At 36.4% G+C, this 18,113-nt stretch overlaps 1 protein-coding gene across 3 annotated transcripts in view; it reads right to left on the bottom strand.

Moving 5' to 3' along the window:
• GRID2 (glutamate ionotropic receptor delta type subunit 2) overlaps positions 1 to 18,113 on the bottom strand; it is a 690,114-nt gene that overhangs the window by 164,634 nt on the left and 507,367 nt on the right. The gene's annotated exons all lie outside the window — the stretch shown is intronic.

The raw sequence follows: 18,113 nt of genomic DNA, 5'->3' as shown, positions 1-18,113 counted from the left end.
AGATTTGCTGAGCTACTCCTCAATTTCTCATTATTAGAGGTAATTGGTAATAGTACTTTTTATTTTATGCAAATTATTACCTTTGCTATTTGTTATGAGGTATCATTACTGTGATTATTGCTGTTGTGTTTAGATACCTAATCAGTACTAACATTAGCATCATCATGGTGACTGAGAGAAGAACTAAAAGCTGCCATTTGGTGTATTAAAATAGAAGGAGGAACAATCCCTGTTCCTCAGTTGTTCTGAGATGCCGCTGTCAATCAAGTGCTGCCTCAGAGTTCAGCATCTGTTGGAATTATTTTCCCTTTCCACTGAAGCTGAGCTGCAGCTCAACTATACCATATGTGAATTTTCAGGCTTTCCTGAAGAAATATTTCATATATAAAATTAAAATGATTAAGATTCTCTCTTGTTTCATACAAGTTATTTAGGGATGACAGTCAGTCACTAGTGGCTAAGACTGGATTCAGATCAGTGACGTAAATAAGGGATGTTCTGTAATTTGTCATCTCTTCCAGAGCCAGGCACAATAGTGTTTTACATGTTCGCATCAAGGGAAGGCATGTAATTTGATCAAGCTGCAAGTGCAAACTTCTTGGCAGAGCCTGAGGGAAAGCAATGGCAATAATATAACAGACAGACAGGTTGTCAAGAGAAGTGAGAGCACTTGAAACTGCACACTTCTAAAGAAAATGCTGCAGTTGAGGAGCCAAAAGTGTTGTCTACAGTGGTGCCCCTGGCTACCTGGATTTGAACCATTAGTTTATGTGGGCATGTTATCACTAAATGAACTTAGAAAAGAGTTGAGTCCGTTTACTATTTAACTCTCTTGTTGTCAGTGGAGAAAATTCTCAGTGATGTAAATCACTGGTACTGCATTTGGTACTGGAACTGTGGCAACGTCCAGTGTGAGAGTACCTGACTCCAGAAGTATTTTTTTTATTATTATTTTTTTAATTCTGTGATGTAGCTTAAAAAAGTAATGACAGTCTATATGTAAATTAGATGCAGTTTTTCAGCTCTATATAATTTTTCAATATGGATTTTAATTTTATGAAGACTGAACAATATTTGCTCTAATAATAACAGCACTTGATCCTACCAGCCCTTACTTTGAGCTCTGATCTTACAGTGGTGGGACTGGAGGCACTAAATAAAGGCCAGTGTCGTGAACATTTTTGGTGTAATGTACCTTATACGATACTTTTCTACAATATCTTTGATGTGTTTCATTATTTGTTTTGACATAATGACTGATATTTAGAGTTAAAGTGAAGTACTAGAGCAGCTATTAGAGTTCAGCTTTTCTGCGTTTTCATGGAGGACTATTTTTTGCATTGGATTTGGATGCAGGTTAAAAATATGATTTTAGAGGGAATACCTGATATCAAAACTACTGCTACCTTTTCTTCTCTTCATTACAAGAGGATTTATATCTGAATATAGAAAACATTAGGAGCTTAAGCCAGTCACATGAGGTGTTTCTTGGGAGAATTTCCCTCCTGGGAGTTTCAGGTATAAATTCAATTTCTCTGATACATTCTCAGTGTTGATAGCACTAGCTTCAACCTTCAGACTCTGCTTTTAAGGATTTGAAAAGCGTCTTAAAGCATCTTTAAAAATGGGAGTGCTAAATCCATTTCAAGGTGTGTCATAAGATCATAATCCAGGCTATGGGCATAATGTAATTTTCAAAAAAGATATTTTTAAAATGTTTTCTTAGACATAAGACTGAATTAAATCACTTCACCTGAAAACTAGCAAGAGACAAATGCCAGGTGCAGAAAGTGAATAACTGTACTTCATTTCCATCTTCGTCTTGCCTTCTCCTTAAAAGACTTGAATTTATTTTATTTTCATTTTCTTCAAGCCTAATTAACAATGATGTTAGCTTTTTCATTTGACTAACTGAAATCTGCCCTGAATATATGTTATGAAAATCTTTTGATAACATTTTCTAATAATCTTTCTCCAAATATTCAGGTTGTAATTTCTCATAAAAGCAAAGCATAGTTTTGCTGTGTGATAAATAAATTCCATATTGCGAAGGCTGCTCCAAAAGTAATGCCTCCTATTTTATTATGTTGTCCCATGACAGCAGAGGCAGATTTGGCATTATGACAGTAGAGACTGAACCTTCCTAACAATATTCCATTACATTTTATTGCTGAACCACAGATGGCAGCAGAAGGGCAGTCTGACAGAATGGTGTCTTATGTGGAACTGCATATGAAGCAAAGGTGTGGAAATGAATTATTCCACGTCGAAAAAATTGCAGCCACTGACATTCATCGACACTTGCTGAACATTTATGGAGACCAGACAGTGGATGTGAGCACAGTGAGGCGGTAGGTGGTGCATTGCAGAAGTGGTGACAGTGGGTCATCTCCACTGGTACAGATTTTTATAGGAAGAGCATGCAGACTTGTGATAATTGCAGATGAAAATGTATAGCTAATTGTGGCAACTGTTGAAAAAATGTGGGTTTTTTTAGCTGAGAATTTTCTACATCAGTGTTACTATGCTTTTTCTGTCTGTTGTAGTTTCCATAGAAATAAATAGGAGGCATTACTTTCAGAGTGGCCTAGGCATAAGTTTATATTCTTATTCATGAACTTAGGCAATTATTTTTCTAGAATCTGTCTTAAAATAAAGTTTACAAATGTCAGTTCTGTTTTAAAAACTACTTAATTATAGCCAGTATGTTTGTTGGAAATGATATAGTTTTACGTATAGAATGATATAGAATTACATAACTTAGTTAAGCACACATTCTTGCTTGATTTTGCTTTGTTTGCTTTTTTCCAAGTTCTTTTCTAACGTGGCAATACTGTTTGTCCTCTTTGGGTCTATGACTCTACCCTTTATTCTTCACATCCCCTTCTCTTCTTATTTCTTGCTGGTTGCTAGACACAATCTCTCTACCCCTGCTGCAAGTAGTGATTATTATTCATCAGCATAAGATTAACCATGTTATTTTATTGGCTTCTACATGCTGAAGTGCAGTGTACATCACTGAAGTTTCAGCCTGTGCTTAAAAAAAGGAAAGCCAGAAGACTTGAGTACTTTTCGGACTGGGATGATCAGAAAATGGTAATCTGGGAATCAAAGCACTAATAATATTTACCTGAACTCAGAAGTCAACTGTTGTTGTAAAAAATCAAAATAAAGAATTTCACTAGTTAGCACTGTGTCATAGGAGAGTGCTCAATTTGTGTCGTGACTGCAATGCTAAATTAAAAACAGACAAGTAGCATCTTCAGAAAACATTCTTATTCTTCATCTGACCACACGTAAAGTCATTTATCAACACTACAAAAGTAAATAAGTGTCTGCCAGACCTATATATTTGAAGTGTCTACACAAAGCAGGAAGAAATATCATCGTTATTCTCACATTTCTTCCTAGCTCAGTCTAGTCCAGGAATGAGCTGTTGGGTCAGGTCAATATTACTTGTACTGTAGTTCTTGTCCTACAAAAATGCGAGAGCTAAATATCACACCAGTTCACAGACCACTGCCAAAAGAATGTCATCAATATTCAAACCTCATCCATCCACCTTATTTAGTAAACTGTTTTTATGTGAGATAGTACATACCACATAAGCCTGCTTAGTCCTGCTGGAGCTTGAGCCTGCTTAGTCCTGCTGGAGCTTGAATGTGTTTTAAATAATTAAGTACATACTTTGTTACCCTGTAATTATTGTTAGAAAGGATGACATTTATCATAGCCCTAACTGTTTCCATGAATCTGACGCTGTATGTATTTCCTTCTAACACCTGTACTTGAAACTTCCATGCTCCATAAACAGCCCTACGGCTTCAAAACCTGTAACACATGAAGCACATAATCCAATGTAACTTGCTAACCCCCCTGAAAGAAACTATGCTAAATTGAGCTCAAAAACCCAAAGGCAGTTTAAAAATAAATACAAGCTTGGTTTCTTTAAATGGAAAAAAAATCACTTGTCCAGTGAAAATCTTTTTCCTGTTTTAACTCTCTCTCCCATTTCTGCTTTTCACTCCATGATTAGCACTTATTTTCTCCATATTGCTGCATACCTCTCTTAGTGGCTTCCTTTTACAAATGGAGCCAGAATTTGAAACAGGGATTTTTAACATACAGACTCTTTATTTGCAAAAATGTTTATAGCATTTAAGCAGAAATAAACAAAAGCAACAGAAACATCTAATCAAAGACAATGGAACTAGAACTTCCATGAGCCATGTCTATGTCAACATTAAATAAAAGTATAAAAACGCATTCTAGAGATCATTAACTATGGCTATTTGTTCTTACTTCAGTGTTCACTAAGTGCATATAGCAAATTTGTGGTCTTTTCTCATACAGAATTAGGCCATAGGCTTTGTGGCCACACAACATATACTTTGCAGTCAAAATCCCTACTGTCAAATCTCTATATAATTTATTTATTTTTCCTGCTATCTTCTCAGAATATTTTTATGAGCCAAAACTCTTTAAAAAAACAAACAAACAAGCAAACAAAAAAACAACCACCAGCAAGAAGAGCCAGAAAATAGCAAAAGCAATGATTCCATTTTCTAAGACAAGTTTGGTCAGGGTCCTTGATGATTGTGCAATGCATATATTCCCCTGATACTCAAGTTTCAGCATCAATTGACTGAGAATTAAGAAAAGAAAACCTGATTCTTATAAAAAAATATTTATAAATATATTTATTGGACAATAATATGATTTACAAAAGATCTATATTACTAAATTTTCCAGTGAATGAGAAAAAATTATATACTTTGCCTGCCATGGCTCAGGTTATCAGGTAATTCAGTAATTTCATTCTTCAATTAGTATAAATTACTTAGAGGGAAGAAAAATAATAGAGTAAAAACTCCTTGATTCCATTACACATTTCACTACCACAAAATTATTTGATTATCATGTAAGAAAGTGGAGCACAAAATTGTAACACACACAAACAGATGAAAATGACAGAAAAAAAGAAAGAGAGACTTATTTAATCAATGGTGCTGGGGTTCCTACCCCTGTTAAGAATCTTTAGAAGAAAGCGACTGATAGTCATTTTCAGTAGATGGGTAGAATAATGACCTAAGCACAGCAAGTAGGTTACAAACTGAGTGAAATTCTCATCTCCAGAACTGAGACGGAGATGGGAAGAAGTTCCACTCACTGTACCTTTGTGCATCAGTCTGTCTTGAATGATGAGATGGCATTTGTGTCTAACACCATCCCTGACAATGGTTGCTCACAAAAAGATAGGATAGTTATTTCTATAAAGATTTGTTCTATTTTAAGAGGATGGACAACATCAGCCACTTGGTTGCCAGAGTTGTACTTTCTGCTCTAGAGTCTGAAGCAAGTTTTTACTTATTAGCTGAAAGAAGCACTCAGAGCACTGACATATTTAGGCATCCATCACTAATATACAATTTCAATATACAAGGAAAATGTTTATATCTACTTCTTGGATTTAGCCTCTCTCATATTTAAACATCTACATCTTTATGGAGTTTCAGGTACAAAATACTCTAAGTACTATAAAGGGACAAACTATAAATTTATAGAAGCAGTGAACACAAGAGAAGTTTACAGAATTGCAATTGTCTCACAGTGCAGCATTTTCACCCAAAACTATTTAAGGAAAATATATACCATTCTTCATGTACACTCAGGCAAATAAAAGTGCTTTTACAGTAAGCAGGCAATGTAGGATATTTAACAGCAACCCAAAAAGAGGATTGTAAAACCACCACTTTTGACTTTAATGGAGGAAGAAACACTGTGATTTCATGATTAGCCATAAATGCCATGCAGTGTGAAGAGCTTCCTATACAGAAAAAGATGACTCAAAATGAAACACAGAGTAAGTCAGACTACTGCGCAGACGGGGAAAGAGAACACAAAAGGAAAGTGGCAGAAGAATCAGACATACAGTAAGAACAAGAAAAAACACACAAGCCAACCAAGAAAACCAAACCAAACCAAAACCTCCAACCAAAAAAACATTTGGAAATGAAAATGTAGATAGCAGCTGGATCTCAAAACAACACTGAATTTAAGTGCACAACATACTGTAGGACCTCCAGGCATGGATGATTCTCCAGCAAGTGCTGTAACAACAGAGGCAGGCTGCTCCACCTCCACCACACCGGAGGCTGACAGCAACCATCAAAAACGCTGCAAAAAGACGGGGCCACCCCTCTGCTCCACACTTCAAAACATCCTGAAGAGATAGCAGGCAGTAACCTTGGCTGCTGCATTCTAAAGCTGAGACTGACACAGTTCTCCCCTGTTGAGGAATAACATCTCTCTCTAACTATGAAGCACTGTGCTTAATCCTGTCCTGGAACATCTGCCAAGCACTTGGCTTTTTTCCAGCTAACACATCACCTATTTTTGGATGTCACCTCAAGATTTTCAAACAAAGCTAGAGTGGCACCTGCAGCAAGCCTCCCTCTCTTCCACAGACTCTGCCAGCAACCTCTGCTCTTTAGTGGGTAGCAGCAGAAGAGCATGCAGCTGATGGAGGCCAAGAGCGCTGCTTGTCTAGCTGGTACTCTCTCCTCTCTCACTTTGCCTTCCCTACAGCTTTGTGATACACAAACCACACAAATCAACACCGTATATAAATTATCTTCTGAATATTTTGCTAGTGAAAACAATTGCACAACAACAGTTCTTCCTCCACATTTCACAAGTGGTTATCAATGTTTGTGAGCTATTATTTAATAGTGATATTCCTCAGTGAAACAAAACTAACCACAGACAGGTGGACACGGCGAAGAAGAATGTTTACGAAGCCTGACGGAAGAAAATGGGGGAATAAGTGAAGATAAGAAAAATAGTGTATTAAGAAATCAGGCCTTGTGGAGTGTCAGATTTTAGAAAACATTAGAGAGAAGAAAGACCTTTGAAAAAGCTATGGGAGTACAGTTGATAGCTACACTCCATCTTACAGCACTATCAGGTTCCTAGGATTGTGATTTAAAACACTTGATTTCAGTAATTCAGAAATATGGTGCTAAATGCCTGTAACTAAATATTATAATTATTACCTATGCAAATGCTTTCACCAATTTCAACCACTGAAATAAATGAAGATAAACAAAAGAATGAGGATATGTGAAAAGTATTACAATGCTAAAACCTGTACTCAATAGTACTCATTGCATTTCTCAAGCATTTCTGAAGCACTACACTGCAGCTCAGTCTTAATATTAAGAATTAGAGGCTAAAAAATCAGTGTTTCAAATTCATTTTAATGGAGGTTTACATGAACACATGTCCATACATACACACATATGGATACAGTAATACACATTTGACAAACATGAGAAAGCCAAAGACCTGTGCTTAAAAATATGGCCACAGATTTAGAGTGTATACATTTTCAGATGCTAAAATTTCCATCACAAAGGCCTGATTTATTTAGAAGTTTCATGTAAAGACATTAAAAACTGAAATCAATGCCTCATTAGATCAGTCTTCACTGAGTACAAAAATTCAGTTATTGTACATCCAGAGGAAAACATACTGTTTTTTGACCTGTGAGAAAAATTCAAAAATCTCTAGCATGTCCACAGATTTGTACTTCAAATTTTATCTAGAGTACGCATGGAACAAGCAAGACACAGTGCATGGATCAAGTGAACTTGGCAATATGGAATCCACACACAGAGATTTCTCCTACCTTTCTTCTACCCATGTCAAATAGTCGGAACTCACATCCAGGTAATAGGGAAAAGGAAGAGGCCAGGTTGTCAGTGACCAGAAGAAAAAGAAAGAGATAGAAATATTATTCCCTAGCTAAATACTGGGGGAGGTAAAGAAGAATTAATTGAAGAAGAAAGTGGAAGAGACCTTGCAAGGACATCTAACTTTGTCAGAATTTATAAGGCAAGGGTAGTAGTACTACACACATATTGAAGCAAAAATTTAGCTCATCTGAATGCATTAAGCAAATGTACTAAGCAACTGTAATTCAGTACCAGAGCACAATATGAAGAGCTTTTATAATATAACTCTTTGTGACCTTACTGACTGAAGGGGTTGCCTTCTGGCTGTTGAATGTAGAGATAGCTGCTTTAAACACAAGTCCAGGGAGTTTAGAGCACACTGTGACTGTATGCACTGAACAGCAAGCAAGATGTATGTATTTCTTTCTACATGACTGGTTTCCGGGGACTTTTCCCTGTAAGCATCAAAGCTGAAATAACTGTATTATTTTTCTCCTATGTACTGAGTTAATCTATTAGAAAAAAATTGTGATCAAAAACATATTCAGCATAGCACAATTCAAGTCAGATGAATGGAAATGTCCAAATAAATCAGATGTCCAAATGAATCAGACTTGCTTATTAAAATACTTCATTCAGTTAACGCAAACGCGTTACTTGATTTATTATAGTCCCATGGCACTTCAGGAGCTTACAAGTGATGTGTTAAAATATTTAACAAAAGATATACTGGTTAAATGAAGTATTTGTGAATAAATCAGTAATGATTTGTCTGAAGCATCTAAGTACGAGCATAGTGTTTGCTTGATGACTTTTCTCCTTTTGGTATAATATAAAAGTGCAAAATACACTTGAAAATCTTCAATTATGTTGAAAGTTGCAGAATTTGTCATTGGCATTATTAGCCTGACATATATTCTTTTGTTCCAATAGCTCTGCTTAATAAAATGTCCATACCTTTTTTTCCACTACATAACTTTCCTATACACTCGAGGCCTTAAATGCAAGTTAAATATTAACAAAGTTTTCATTAAAATGCAGAGACGGGGTGGGGATGCTAATAGAAAAGGCTTTACTCTGTCTCCTTTGGTTTTATGTAGTAGTATTAATCAAAACCTTCATTAACATTACATGAATTCAAAGCCTTGGCACAACTGGAATGCACATTACTTCTTATTTACACTACTTTTACTTTAGGGAACTCCATTCAACAAAAAAAATTAGGAGTCTAAGTCTATGCATGTACAGAAAACGCCATATGCAGGTAGACAAAATTCACATTCTAGGAAAACTTACATTTATGAAGTGAAAAATTAAAATTCAGTAGGAATCTCAAGCAGCATTACAAAAAAATATATGACTAAACTGATGACTTCAGTTCTGGGAGAGACTTACTGTCCGGTGCTCACAATTTACATTTAAGATTTCTTTATGTCCTTTCAAGAGATGGGAGTGAAAAAATGTGTGCTGTTCACCGATAGAAACATCCAGGAGACCAGAGAAGGTAAACAGAATTAGCAATGGCACTGCTAAATACAGAACTATGGGGGATAAACAACACAGTTCTTGCACATTAATAGCACAAAGGACAGAAGATGTCACGACATGTAAGGGAAAAGCCTTTCCTAGATGTGTAATTGCAAAGGACAAAAAGGAAAAAAAAGAAATTGTCATAGAAGAAGGATATTATGGATATCCTGGTATCTACTGTGTGACATAATCATACTTGATTTGGGCAAATTGTTGAGGAGTATCTCATGGTTAAATACTACCACTATCTTTTTGCGATAATATTATACAGCAAAACACTGAAAATATTGAGCAAACACTCAAACTCTTCTTTCTCCCATTAACACAACTCTACCCATTCATCTGTAGCCTTGTTCCCTCTTCTCCACCTCTAGTGTATCCATGCAGAAATTTTTTATAGACAGAACTAGGTCTACTAGATTGTCAAGTTCTAGATATGAAGAAACAAACAAACAAACAAACAAACACGAATGACTAATTTTGAAAGAAATACACCCTGGAAAAACAACATTCTGAGGAATTCTGCTGCTCACTTCACTGAGATCATAATTTCAAAACTGGTTTCAAACAGGTAGTTAAAAATTTCACTAAAAAGCTATATCTGTCTATCTATCTATTTATTTTTGTGAATCAAAGGAACAAGTACCATGCACAAGAGATGGCAATATTGAACTTCTAATTGAGAAAAAAGAAATACACTGTGGGTAATTTCTGTAAGATAAGTAGAAGGCAGTAAAACTTCAATGAAATTTGCTTTTCATTCAGAAGCATTTGTGTCATTTTGGCTTTGATCTTTTTAATTTCAAACAGCAACACAAAAATGAATGGAAAGATATGAAACTCACAACTAATCTGTAAGCTCCAGTCTGTAGCATGACTGCACTGAGAACCAAATGGTACAAGTAAGCATATTAAATTTATATTCATGGTTCACTTGTGTGATATAGACTTAGCATTATTCACTATATGAATTTTATAAACAGTGCCTCCTGTTATCTCCCTCTGCTAGAAACCCACTTGAGTATTTTCATTATGTGCATTATACCCAATGAAATTACAGGATATATATATTTTTTCATTTTATTTTAAGTATCATCATACGAGAATAAAAAGCTTTTCATTTTCATAGTTTTTATTTGCTTCTGGCAATCCTCTAAATATGTAAAGTACCAACTTGATTCACATTTACACTGGATGATGTAAGGCAGCTGCTTAGCTCATGGGCTGAGATCAAGTATTTGCCCGCATTAGGCCTTTACCAGGACTTTTACTCAGAATCAACTTAATTTAGCTTGGGTTTGACTGTGTTAGTGGAGTACATAAATATTATTCCATTCAGAACCACGACATATCTGTCTGTGAGGCAACAGTGTAAGTGTAATGATAAATTCAAATGCAGTTTCCATCACAAACAGTCAAAAGGAAACTTATTAGTGTTTTGGTTTGAAAAAAGAATGCTAAGCCATTGCATTAGCACAAACAAGGTAATTAAGGGAAAATTGGAATCTAACAAAACCTCTTAGATTCACATAATTTGCCTTCTCTTTCAAAGGATAAATGAAACTTTCCCACCCAAAATCAGAATTACATTCTACAGTACTTGAAAAACCTCAAATCTGCTTTGTCATTTCTGTAGTATGACTGTCTTCTAAGGCACGTGTCCAAGACAGTAAATTTGCAGGCAACAGCTTTAAGTTTTATTCTAGGAAAATATCCAAGTACTGTGTGTGTTGAAAATGAAATTGAAAATATCTTATAAAGCATGTTCTGTGGGTAAAATTGGCAGAATTTGTCATTTAAGATTGCTTTTGTAATCTCCAAATCAGAGGTTACACTAATTCAACAAACATCGAATTGCCGAAGTTTGAGGGCAGAGGAGGTAATATTTCTGTAAGGGAAAAGTCAGAAAAGGACCTTAAATTTATTTTAACAAATCTACACTTTGATTCTATACAGTCAGAATCCCGAGGATCATGAGGGGTTTCCCTGTCTGAAGAAAATACTAACCTTGCGACAAATGGCCTATGCCATTCTCCAGTTCAAGTTCCTCCCAATATCCAACCCACTGAGAACTCATTTCCTGCTGTTTTTCTAATTACGTGTCGGAGCTTCCATGGTAGTATGTATACCACTGTTATACTTAAAAGCAGTTAGCCCTTCTCCATGTAGTGACAGACAGAGAAATAAAGGAAAGAAAAAGCATGAAGAGGACAGATGCAGTATTAGAACTTAAGAAAGATATGTTACACCTAAAATGCTGGCCATTTCTTTCTTCATTCAGAATATAAAAACATGAAAGTGTATCCATGTGCATCCAACTACAAACACAATAAACAATAAAGTATATAAAGAGGCAAAGTTCTCACTGAGTCTTATCTATGTCCATATATATATACACAAACTGGTTGTAGATGCCAATGAAGAGGCCATGATATAGATGTCTGGTGCACAAATGTACATCCAGGAGGCACTTTCTGAGTCAAAGTGCAAAAAGAGAATGTCTGCGCTCCAAGCTGGATTATAACATCAGCCCAGTGCTGACGATGTCACTATTTGATTCCTCCTTACCTCTGATACCATCATGTAGTCACTAACATCATGCAGTAGTTCTAAATTTATTGTTAATGGTGTAATCATAAAGCTGACCTTTTTTTTTTTTTTCTTTTTTTTTTTCCAAGTCATCCATAGTTTTCCTATATGTCATAACAGACTTTAAAGCTAATTATTATTCCAGGTAGTGCAGGCAATCAACTGAGTACCTTAAAATATTAAGAAAGGAAGAAAAACCACAGTGTCTATTGAGGTGTTAAGATGCACAGAAATTGTAGACAGGACAAGAATTGAATTGATTAGAAGCTTTGATATGTTCACGAATCCTGCTGAAAATCTCTGGTATGTACAATGCATCTTTAATGCAAATCAACATAGCTAGTCTAACGATGACCCTTGAGAAGGGAAGTGCAATCAAGCTGCTACACTGGCAGACAGGGCTGGTGCAGCAGGTTCTCTGCACCCAGCATCAACAGGAGTGAAGACTTTGATAATTATGGCCATTTGAATGATTTTCTCTGTTAAACAGACTGTGAAATGGAGGAAGATACTCTGGGTTTTGCCTTATAATGGCACAATTACTCATCAGCAGAGCACAGTAACACCATTGTGGGGAGCTGCTAGCAAATATCAGCCTCCTAAGCTGCAGGTGTTGTACAGTTTGAACAGAAGTTGTAAAGTTTTTCCCATATCACTCACATTAACATGAAGTCTTGCAGTAGCTTTTTTTAAAGACAGGAACTACAGAATGAAGATACATACCTTCCATACCCCCAAACATTATTTTCAGGTACTCAGCCATACCTGTGTAGGCTTTGTACACTAAGGAACAGTAGGTGGAAAGTCCTTTTTACAACATTTGCTCATTTATTTCTCAATACAGTAAAACTTTTTTTCTTTGAAAAATGTACACACTTACTAAATCTCTCCACAACATACACTCGTAACTCTATCTTTTTTTGAAACAAAATAGGATGGGAAGAAAGAATATATAATCAGTGAATATTTGCAAATGAAAAAACTCCTTCGCTGAAAAAAGTCAGTGAACTTCTAAAATGTACATAGGTCAGTCTGAAAGTAATGCTTTCTATTTGTTTCCATGGAAATTACAACAGATGCAAAGAGCACAATAGCACTATTTGATAGGGTAAATTCTCAGCTGCAAAACACCACTTTTCAATACAGGCATCACCATCAGCTATGTATTTTCATCAGCGATGAACAGGAGCCTGCATACAGCGCTGAAGAAAATCTGCATGGCCATCCACAATGTGGCTTGTCTTTCACACTGCTGTCACTCACTGCTGCAGAAATGCACGGCAAACCACCTCACTGTGCTTACATCCATTCTTTTGTCTCTATCAGCATCAATGAATGTCAGCAATTTTTTCCACATGGAGGAATTTAATGACACACCTTTGCTTCATACACTTCTACATCAGGCACCACTTTGTCAGACTGCTTGTCTGCTGCCATTTGTCACTCAGCAACAAACTGTAACGGGATACTGCTGGGATGACCAACCTCTACTGCCATACATCAACTTCCACCGTTGATGCCATGAACCAGCATAATAACATCGGAGTCATTATTTTTGGAGCACCCCTCATGGTTTACAACTCACATAAGTCAAAGCCTCAAGGTAAATGTAGATTTTAAAAACAAGTTGAACTAATTTCCTCTATCCTCTGATCTTTGTAAACTTAAATGCAATTGAACTTGCAGAAGTTAAAATTGAAGGAAGAAAGAAAGCACACTGTTGCACTAATAACCACATTTCTGCCTCAGAACATTGATTTTAAAGATACTTTACTGGCATTTTAAATGCAGCTAATTATATACAGGCAACTGTTGGCAGCAAGTTCTGCTCCTGCAGACCAAATGCATAAGGAGATGAGAGTGCTTTCATCAACCTTTGCAAGAAATGGTCATGGCAACTGGCTGACCCCACCCTTTTGTCCCCCAGCTTGAATGAGCCTCGTGGGGACAGAAGTCAGGAGGGGTACCTATGAGATCACTTCAGACACATTCAACATGAACGTTTCAAATGATCTGCTAGTGCCCTGCCTCTTAAGTAATGAAGAGCCACAAGAAGAGAGACATAATCCCTGCAGGAGCCAAAAGTTTTCCAGAACTGCACTGTGCATGATTTCTGCATATCATGCATCTTCAGTAGAAAATCTGCATTTACAGAGCAAAGCCATCTATTACCCCAAACATTCTTGTATTCTTCAAATCTAGGAGCTACAACTTCCATTTTGTATTTCTGATACACCAGCCTGCATCTGCAGTTGTTCAGTGACAGTGAGATAAATATAGGAAACAGCTTTCTGACTTCTTTTAAGCAGGTATTTCTATGGTGAAAAATACCCAGAAAACTAATGATGAAATCACAAATTAATATGTAATGTTTAAAATTCTCATGGATAAATCATGAGATTGCAACTTCATTGACCATAACATTCTGAATCTTCCTGTTAAATGGATTAAATACCTGTAATGTTGTAAGATACCTTAGGTGTTTCTCATTCTGCACCTAAATGCAGGAGCTTAAATTTTTAATTGTCCATGTTGTTTTCATCTTCCAAGATGCTTAAGACTTTTAGTTCCAATTAACTCTGTAAATTTAGATTTCTAACCCATACTGTGCAAAAAAAAAAAAAAAAAGCCTCTCTCTATGGTTCTATTTTTTTTTTTTTCATCAAGAATACTTTTAGTGTGGGGTAAAATTTCTCTCTCCAAGGAACAATTATGTAAATAAACACATAGATGTTAATTTTATTTACATTAGTCACACTTAAAAAAACAAAGTTAAAATCACTTCTACTGAGAATATGATTGTTTAATCCCACAACCTTAAATGTGTTGGTTTAATTACTGATTTGTAAATTACATAAATATCCTAGCTCGAGAAAAAATGGGAGCTCTTTTTTTAAATTTAATGTGTATTTTGTCAGCCTTAAAGGTCACATAGGAAAATTTACACCTAAGGGGAGTGTAATATATCTCAGGGTTTTCCAGAAGCTTTAGTGAATTTTCTGTTGCTAATTTAGTCTTGTTGGAAGAAAGAAAATGAAGTGCTCCAACAAAAAGTATATATGTATTTGTATGTGAAGAAGAATTCTATCTCGTCTAAAGGAAGATAAAAACAGCTTACAGCCAGGAGGATCTATGAAACAGAATAACTCAAGCCAATAGAAAAACCAATCCAATATTCCACAGATATTGTGCACTCAAATCTAACAAATCTACTAATGCTCAAACATCAGGGACAGAATTTGAGGAGTAAACATTGACATATACAATGTGGCTGGAAAAATGAATCCAAAAAAGAATGGAAATGACTATACTAAGTGATATCCAATTGTGACCAGAAAATACAGTGTAATATAAGATAAGAAAAGAAGATAAAGCAATCTCCTTCTCATAAGTCTGTTGTCAGGACTCATGGTAGCTCTAATGAACTGCTCCATCTAAGCCTAAAACCAAAAATAAATGGTTAAGTGACCCTTTTCTAATAACCCATCTGAGTCAGTTGGCTCATTACACACTTACATTACAGTGATAAAAGTCAGGTAAGTGACTCATTCAGAAGAAAAAGAAAAAAAATATAATTTTATAGCTTCCTTGTGTATATCTACAAATGCGTTAGGGAGGGAAAAAAAGGAGGAAAAAACTGATGACACAGAAGTATTGAGTCAAGAAGGTAAGGGCAAAAGTGCCAGAGGGCAAAAAGAAAAGAGAAACCAAGAAGTAAAATGGCTCACTGTAAAGTGATTAATCACAGAAGTTAAACCCCAGGCACAATTTCCTATGACAGTCTCAGGCTTAATCTATTCATTATTACTATAAAGGATACTGTGGTAGCAAAGCTCTGAATACCTAGTTCTCCAGTATAACATTTGCACTTGGGAAGAGAAGAAATGAGGTGACTTTCTACTCCAAGAGCAGTCAATGGAAAGTATAAGAATAAAAGCAAAGAGAGACCAATAATACCTGCAGGTAGCCACAAGAAAATTGTGCAGAGCTGCAGCAAGCAATCTCCTAGCAACTTAGACACCATCTGAATTATATATTTCCAAAAGATACATTATCTCCAGTAGAGAAAAGCCTCAAGGCTTTACAAAGAGTCAAAATACCAACCCACCTTTGAGGCATTCAGGATTTCTAAGCATCCTGCATTTGAGACTGGGCAATCTTTTTTTGCACAGACACTTCTACAGCCCTTGACTATATAGAAAAACTGTAGGCTACCAGTCCATGTGCATGCACCCATACATATATATGCATGCATACATAGTGATAAACACCTGTATGAACTTAAAATGAAACATTCTGACAAAAAGCTCCGATTAGTTTCTCAGGTTATTAGAAAGTCAGTACTAAAAGTTAGGTGGTGATCTTTTACCTGTGCACAGATATAACAGGGAGCCAAGGAGTTAATTGTATCCTGCTTTTGGCATTTCACACTGACTAGGTGGACTTGGAATGCTTAGACGGCAAAGACAAAACAAGTGAAACACAGAAAGCTGGCATAGGAAGCAGTTGTGTTCTCTCTCTTCCCACACTTCTCCCCAAACAGCTTTTCTTCCTCCAAATTTTCCTCTTCCTACATTCATGGGGGAACTTGAAAAAAATGGCCTTCCTGTGGCATCATCCAGTGATATCAGAAAATAAATCCAGAGAGGAATGGAGAAGCCACAATGTAATTGAAAGACATCACCCTATCACCCTCCTTAACATCCTGCATGCTTGCCTCATTCTCATGTCTCCAATGTGCACCAGTTGAGTCCAAAACTCACCTTCAGTTGGTGTTTGTCCTGACAAGTCAAATCCCTGACACAGGCAATGTGGAGAAATGTACCAGCCAGCCAGATTTGTATTTCCAAGTTTAAACAGTGGCCTTCCTATTACCACAGAAATAGTAGAGAACACCAGCTAGTCATGAATATGTCTTCTTCAAAAATGCATTAGGGGATGGGACATATCCTGTAAGACTGACTTGAAATAACAGCTACACAAGAAAGAAAGTAGGGAACTGTGTGGCAGCCCTAAGGCATTTCACAACACCATGTACCAAGATTGCTGCATCAAATATATTACATTTTTAAAATGTGTCACAATTCCGCTTATTCTGCTGTGCTTAAAGAGATATGATTGTTTCCCCTTTCAGCAAAGGCAGAAGAAAAAAATTAATAACCATTTCTCAACCTGGTTCCTGAATTGTTTTTGCTACTTCTAATTTCCTGCCAAAGCATGTAGTCAGTTTGCAATGTGACATTTGCAGAAGCTCCTTACAGATTGATTGGCTCAACTGCTGGGGAGCTGAGAGAATTCTTATAAAGCACGACCTTCAGTCATTACAAGTCAGACCTGCTGATACTGCCACATGCCAGAAAAGCCCACCCGCTCCCCACCAGGTGCTCAGTGAGCCATTGCTGGATGCAGATCACAAGCACAACAGCAAACAATGAGCTTTATGATCTGCAGAGTTCCTAATAACTCTCTCGTGAAAAGTCAGATCATAGTGCGTTATTCTCAAAGCAAGACAGGATAGGTGAAAAGAAAGCTCTTCTTGAAGATATCCTGCTCAGTAACAAAGAGTTGCTTAGATGGCAGTAGTGACTTTAAACAGTAAACATGCAAATCTGTTCCTTGCCTCCTTGCCTTTCCATCATGTTTCGCCTCCCATTCAGCCTTTCCCATGGAATTTGCTGCACTCTTGGCTTAGCACAAACTTTCTAATGCTGACATGTCTACACCTCCATCCTCTCAAACCAAGCAGCTTGTGACAGGAAAACGCCAAATCTGAGCTTCCACACTACAAATCATTTATCTGAATAAAAACATCTTACACAGACACATTATTTTGCTACCAACACAGGCAGATTGTGTTTTAATATTTGTCAGAACAAAGCAGAGTGTTAGACTCCAAACCCCACAAGTGGCCTTGGATATATGGTAAATTTTTGTTTTCTTTCACTTCTATGGCTTGAAAAAAAAATCTCAGCAAAGGCAATATGTATGTAGACTTACTTTAATCCACTTATCTCTTCATAAACATTGCCATAACATAGACCTCCTGAAATAGATGGTAGAACACAGCTTGAATCAAATAGGATGTTTTCAGGAGTTGCAAGCACTCACAGTTGCAAAACTCACTGAATTTCTAGTTTGTAGTCTCTCCTGCAGTAAACACTCATATCCTTCCTTAACTAACCCTTTCTTAGTGCTAACAATGAAAGATTTGCTTGATTACTTTGAAGTGAAACATAGAATTGATTGAAGTTTAATTAC

The sequence above is a fragment of the Phasianus colchicus genome, chromosome 4 (assembly GCF_987193195.1).
Source record: "Phasianus colchicus chromosome 4, bPhaCol1.hap1.1, whole genome shotgun sequence".
Lineage (NCBI taxonomy): Eukaryota > Metazoa > Chordata > Aves > Galliformes > Phasianidae > Phasianus > Phasianus colchicus.
Note: the sequence above shows the minus strand (reverse complement) of the source record. Positions and strands in the feature narration are given on the sequence as shown.